Below are 6,000 nucleotides of genomic sequence, written 5' to 3'. Positions count from 1 at the left end.
GACAGAGGAAGCCCTCCATTTAAAATAGCCAGCTCCTCACAAGAGGAACCCTCTGCTCCCACCCTCAAGCAAGGTGGAAGACAATTCAAGCAAAGAGGCAGTCAAGGATGAAAGAACAGAGAACTTTCCACCAGCTGAGCTCAGCAGATTCCCAGCTGAGCCCCATGCAGTTTAGACTTTGGACCCCACTGAAAAAAACTTCTGTGGTCAGTGACGAACCTGCCATGCAAAAAACCCCAATAAAAACAAAATAATTGAGCTGTGCACCAGGGTTTGCTTGACCTAAGATTAACTCTGTGTTTGTTTGCAGCTGTGCAAATTGGGGGACGACGACACAAAAACACACCCAAAACCCTTTAAATTGTGGATTTTTTTAATCTGTCAAAGGGTCACTCGCAGGATTTCCTGGATGAGTCTTTATCATTGGGGGTGGGATGTTAGAAGAAGAGAAGGACTGGATGGGGAATGAATAGATTCCAGCCAGGCCTCGCTCTTATCCGTTTTATTGCTATCTTCTCCCATAGTTACACTGGGGTCATTTCAGCGCCACCCGGGACACGACAGACAGACGGCAATTTGGGAGACCTAAAATGTCATCCTAAATTCCAGCAGGTGACTCCTTTGGGCCTCTCTCAGGGCGGCTTGGTACACCAGAGATAAACAAGGTTTGCTTGGGTTGACCTGTGTCAGGCTGCAAGGTGGGAAGTTCAGCTCCCCACCCCACGCCGGCCCTCTGGAATTTAATGCAAGAACTTAAGGATGTAAGAAGTGTCCTCTTGGATCAGGCCCGTGGCCCATCTAGTCCAGCATCCTGTTCTCACAGTGGCTGAGCAAGATGCATGTGAGAAACCCGCAAGCAGGACACGAGCCCAAGAATAATCTGCCCACATGCAATTCCTAGAAGTTCCATAGTTTAACTGTGTGGTCTACAATTGCAACTTGGTCTACAATTCTGGACGTTGTTGCTGTTCTATAGGAGGGATTCAAGAGCATATCAGATTTTGGGGTTTGCACAAATAAAGTGGGTTAAAGTGCTCTGTCGCCCAAGTACAGCCTAACCACCCACTTTCTGTTTTAAACAGGCGTTTTACAGTTAGGAAAGCAATGGGAAAATACAATGAAAAGTGTGGGGTGGATGAAACTAATCAGGATGAATGCTCATGGTTGGGAAACTGCCCCGTAAACAAATGAAAACCACTGCTCAATAAAGGCCAGTCTTGGGAGGGCTGGCTGACCAAAGTTTGGGGCCCAGCCAACAAGGTCAAACTGGAGGACAGTGGAAGAGCTGAAAGCTGAAGAGAGGGTTTCTGATTTTTATTTGTTTTTATAAGATCTGAAGCGGGATATGAGAGAGGTATCGTTGCCCACCGACTGGCATGCAGAATACAGGCTGATCACTTTTCTTTTTATCTCCATCAGTCAAAGGGCTAGACATTCATTAAATGAATTTACAAAAGACGTTTCAGGGAAAGTGTCTGGAATATACCCCAAGAGGTGAGAGGTTGGTATTTGCACAACACAGACCATTTCTACTGCAGACCCAGAAGATCATTATTTATGATTGTATCCCATTGTGATTTTATGCAGCTGGCAATAGGAGTGAAGACACTAATCCAGGCATCCCCAAACTCAGCCCTCCAGATGTTTTGGGACTGCAACTCCCATCATCCCTAGCTAACAGGACCAGTGGTTAGGGATGATGGGAACTGTAATCCCAAAACATCTGAAGGGCCGAGTTTGGGGATGCCTGCTCTAATCCACTGGGGAGTGTAAAGTGATCCATGGTATTAAAATAGGGAGATTGCAAGCTGGCCCCTATTGCAACCTGTGAAGTGATGGAGGATATGGAGAAGTCTAACAGTTAAACATAGGCCAGGGAGGTGCCTTCTGCATGCAAAGCTGGGGCTTTCTGCATGCCAGAGACTCTCTCCCCTTAAATATAGATTAAGAAAGCACACAACTTTTTAATGGCAAGCTGGGAATGGAGTTCAGCATTTAGTAAACTTTTGGAAACAGTCTCCTTAACCCCTGTGGGGTTTGCAGAGTCCTCGCTGGGGCAAAGTCAAGAAAGGAACTATCTTGTTCCTTTTTGAACAGGAAAATGGCATGTTTGACCTCTATAGGTCATGAAGCTATAAAACTGGGTTGTATAACTAACTCAAAGCTGCAACTTGAGCTTTGGACTTCTGATTGCTCGAGGCTTAGGAGGGCGGGAGGGGGGAGAAGCTGGAGATGCCCTTTTCAGGAGCAGGACAAGCCAGGAGAATCTCCGCTCCAGTCTCATGCCATTTTCAACCTTTGCCTTCAAAGCTTTTGCAGGAGAGCCTCAACATCCAAGCCAAAAGATTCGTATCATCTTCCAAAGGGCACTCTCGGTTCACACCAGTGGTGGCACCACAAAAATATGCCAAATGCACTTTTTAGTGGTATTCTTCCACCCTTCCCTCCTAAACATATGAAGGAAACAGGTTGCAGCTTGGTGGACCCTGCAATTCCTAATAGCCCGTCAATCGCTGGGATCTTCAGCTTGCTGTAACTATATTAGATGGCTCTGAAGCAGCCTTTCTCAGATCTTGTTCGAGTACAACTCTCATGTTCCCTGAGCACTGGTCCTGCTAGCTAGGGATGTTGGAAATTGTAGTCCAACACCTCCTGGGGAATCTAAGGTTGAGAAAGGTTGCTCTAAAGGGTTGTGAAGACTTATCCTCCAAGAATTTGCCTTTCAGTTGTTACTAGTGACAAACCTGGAACTAGTAGATCACCACAAGCTATATATTAGTTCCAGATTCTGAATCATCAGCTTCTGGGGAGAAACAACAGGGCTGTTGCTTTCATTCCCTGCTTGGAGACTTGCCAGGGGATTTGACTGGGCACTATGAAGACTGGATGGAGCTTCAGATCTGACCCACGAGGGCTCTTATTTATTTTGCTGAACATTGCTGGCCACATTTTAGGGCAGTCCCTAAATGACAGCATGAACTACAATATACTATTTTTTAAAAATACAGTCATATAAAACAGCAGCTGAAAACCTCTGGCAGTCCAGCACACTGGTATGAAGACCTAGCTTAAATAATTAAGGAATAATTTAATAATCCACAGCAGTAAAACACTTTAACAACACACGCACACACAAATTCTGCCCAGCATCCCAGTTAAAAGCAGCTTGAAATAAATTGAGCGTGAGAACCATTTAAAGGCCAATGCTGATGTCTCTTGGGAGCATGTTCCACAGGTATTAGACCTGCCAATCTGACTGATCTTAAGAAGGGCCTGCAAGGAGGACTTCTGAAGCTGATGTCAAGACCTTGGCAGACTCATATACAAGCAGGTTGACTTTCACATCACCCATTTCCAAACCATTTGGGGTTTAAAATCAGAAAGAATTTAGAGGAACTCCCTATTAGCTTTCAAGAAATCCTAGGGTTTCCCCAGAATACTGTTTGAAAGCCAATGCAATACAGGGATGTTGGGGATGAGTCATAGCTCAGTGGGTAGAGCATCTGCTTTGCAGGCCAAAGGTCCCCAGTTCGATCCCCGGCATCTCCAGGTAGAGCTGGGAATGCTCCCATCTGAAGCCCTTGGGAGCTGCTGCCAGTCAGTGTGGACAATGCTGAGCTAAATGGACCAGTGATCTTAACACAGTAGAAGAAGCTTGTTATGGACACTGACACAGGATGGAAACATGTTCCTAGTTAAGTCACAGCGGACTTGTTTTCACTAGGAAAGATTAATTCACCAAGCTGTAACTCCTTGCAGGTATGGGATTCACAAGGCCAACAGTGTCACCTGAGCAAATCCCGGCAGAATGCCAAGAAACACAATAATTTGAATCACAGAATAAGGTGCACAGGAGAGATGGGGAGCCTGTGGATCTCCAATATTCCTTAGAATGTAACTCCCATCATGGCTGAACTTTGGTATGTTAGCTGCAGTTCTATCCACAGAGCAAAAACTTTAAAAGCCACTACCCTTAGCTTTCAAAGAAGGCCTATGTTGCTCTGATGCGCCCTGTTGCTTCTTAGGTGATAATAAATCATTCCTCCAGCTGATAAGCTAAGTGGCCTCACCTTGAAACAATTCACAGGGGAGTCTATAAAAAGGGCTGCCTTGCAAACAGAACAACAAGGCGAGCAGCTCAATAAAAGCTGATTCAGGGTAAGGAGGAAAAAACACCTCCACCTTTTAAAAAGGCTGTTAAAGCCCATTCCCCACAAACCTGAGGCTCCAAAAAGAAAAGAAGAGTTAGGAATCAGTCATCTGTGTGATACTGCTTTGAGAACTCTGCTTTCAGGCTTGCATTTGAAATCCCAAGCAAAGTCACAACCACACATTTACACCACGCTCTTACACCACTTTATGGCTCCCCCCCAAAAAAAAGAATCATGAGAACAGTTGTATCAGGGTGCTAACCTCAGAGCTGGAATTCTCAGCATCCTTAATAAACTAGAGTTCCCAGGACTCTCTACAACTGTTCGAGTGGTATAAAAGTGCATTGAATGTATGGTGTGAATCCAAGTTGCTAGGCCTTGGGACATCATTAGATCGAAGTTCGAGAAACAGTGCAAGATGCAGCTCATAACAGTTCAGTACCCAGAAAGGGGCTTTGGAATTCCTCCACTAGTCTGGGCATTTATCCTAAACTGCTCTTTGCTGACCTCCTCTGCCTTGCACCATAACTGCCTTTTCTACTCTTACCTTCATCTGGCGGCACCACAGAGGCAGCCAGACAGGGAAGAATCTGCAGTGCACTCAAGGTATGCACTGTTGGGCTTCCTGTCTCAGTCTTCCAATATTTGATTCTTATCTCTGCCGATATATCTCAGGGCAGGATCCAACAAAGCCACTGGCCATGTTGCCTATGACTGAGCTGTAGTCCAAAATATATAGGGCTAGAGGTTGGTGAAGGCAGAATGGAAGTGTCAACTGCAATCCACCAGCACAAAAACAGCTTCCTTGAAAAAGCAGGGTTTGACCGGCAAAGAGCAAGCTAAACGTGTCTACAGAAACATATCCCTGGTGTCACCACAAAAAAGGCCAGGTTCTGTCAAGCCAAGGTAAATTATAAATTTAGGGTCAAGTCCATGCGTTTTAATAACACCAACTAAGTAAGAAAGCCCCACACAGTCTAACACCTTAAAAATTCCCAAAGGCAGAATAATCAGAGGACTGTGAGCCACTTTGCTGCTCTGTGGGTTAAACCACAGAGCCTAGGGCTTGCCGATCAGAAGGTTGGCGGTTTGAATCCCCACGACTGGGTGAGCTCCCGTTGCTCTGTCCCTGCTCCTGCCAACCTAGCAGTTTGAAAGCACGCCAAAATGCAAGTAGATAAATAGGTACCGCTCCGGCGGGAAGGTAAACGGTGTTTCCGTGCGCTGCTCTGGTTCGCCAGAAGCAGCTTAGTCATGCTGGCCACATGACCCAGAAGCTGTACGCCGGCTCCCTCGGCCAATAAAGCAAGATTAGCGGCGCAACCCCAGAGTCGACCACGACTAGACCTAACGGTCAGGGATCCCTTTACCTTTATAACATTTAGAAGTTTCCAAATAAGGCTTGTTATCCTCTGCCAAGGGAATAAGCCAGCTTGATCCAATGTATTTTGCAATAAAGAATTTTAAACATTTCACCAACCAGAGGTAAATATTTTTGAAACCCACAATGAGTAAAAAAAAAAAAAAAACCTGGATGAAAGATTCAACTAAGATCTTTAAAGGGTTTCTGAATAACCACAAGACTGCTTCTAAGTTTGCTAGTTGTGGAAGCAGCACACCCTTAAAGATTCTGAAAAAGGAAGCTGTATAACCATCTAGGCTAGGAGCCTTGCCTGATTTAAGATGCTTAATCGTTTCCAAAATCTCCTTTGTGGTTATGCAGTGCTCAAGAATGTTCCTGCTCACCTCCCTGGGCTGAGATATTTACACAGTATCCCAAAAAATGTTGTCTTGGCTGGGGGAGGCAAACGGGAACCATACAAACTGTTATAAACGTTGGCAAACTCCT

The sequence above is a fragment of the Podarcis erhardii genome (genome assembly GCF_964252035.2).
Source record: "Podarcis erhardii genome assembly, chromosome: 16".
Lineage (NCBI taxonomy): Eukaryota > Metazoa > Chordata > Lepidosauria > Squamata > Lacertidae > Podarcis > Podarcis erhardii.
The sequence above is the reverse complement of the archived record's forward strand: the minus strand, read 5'-3'. Positions refer to the sequence as shown.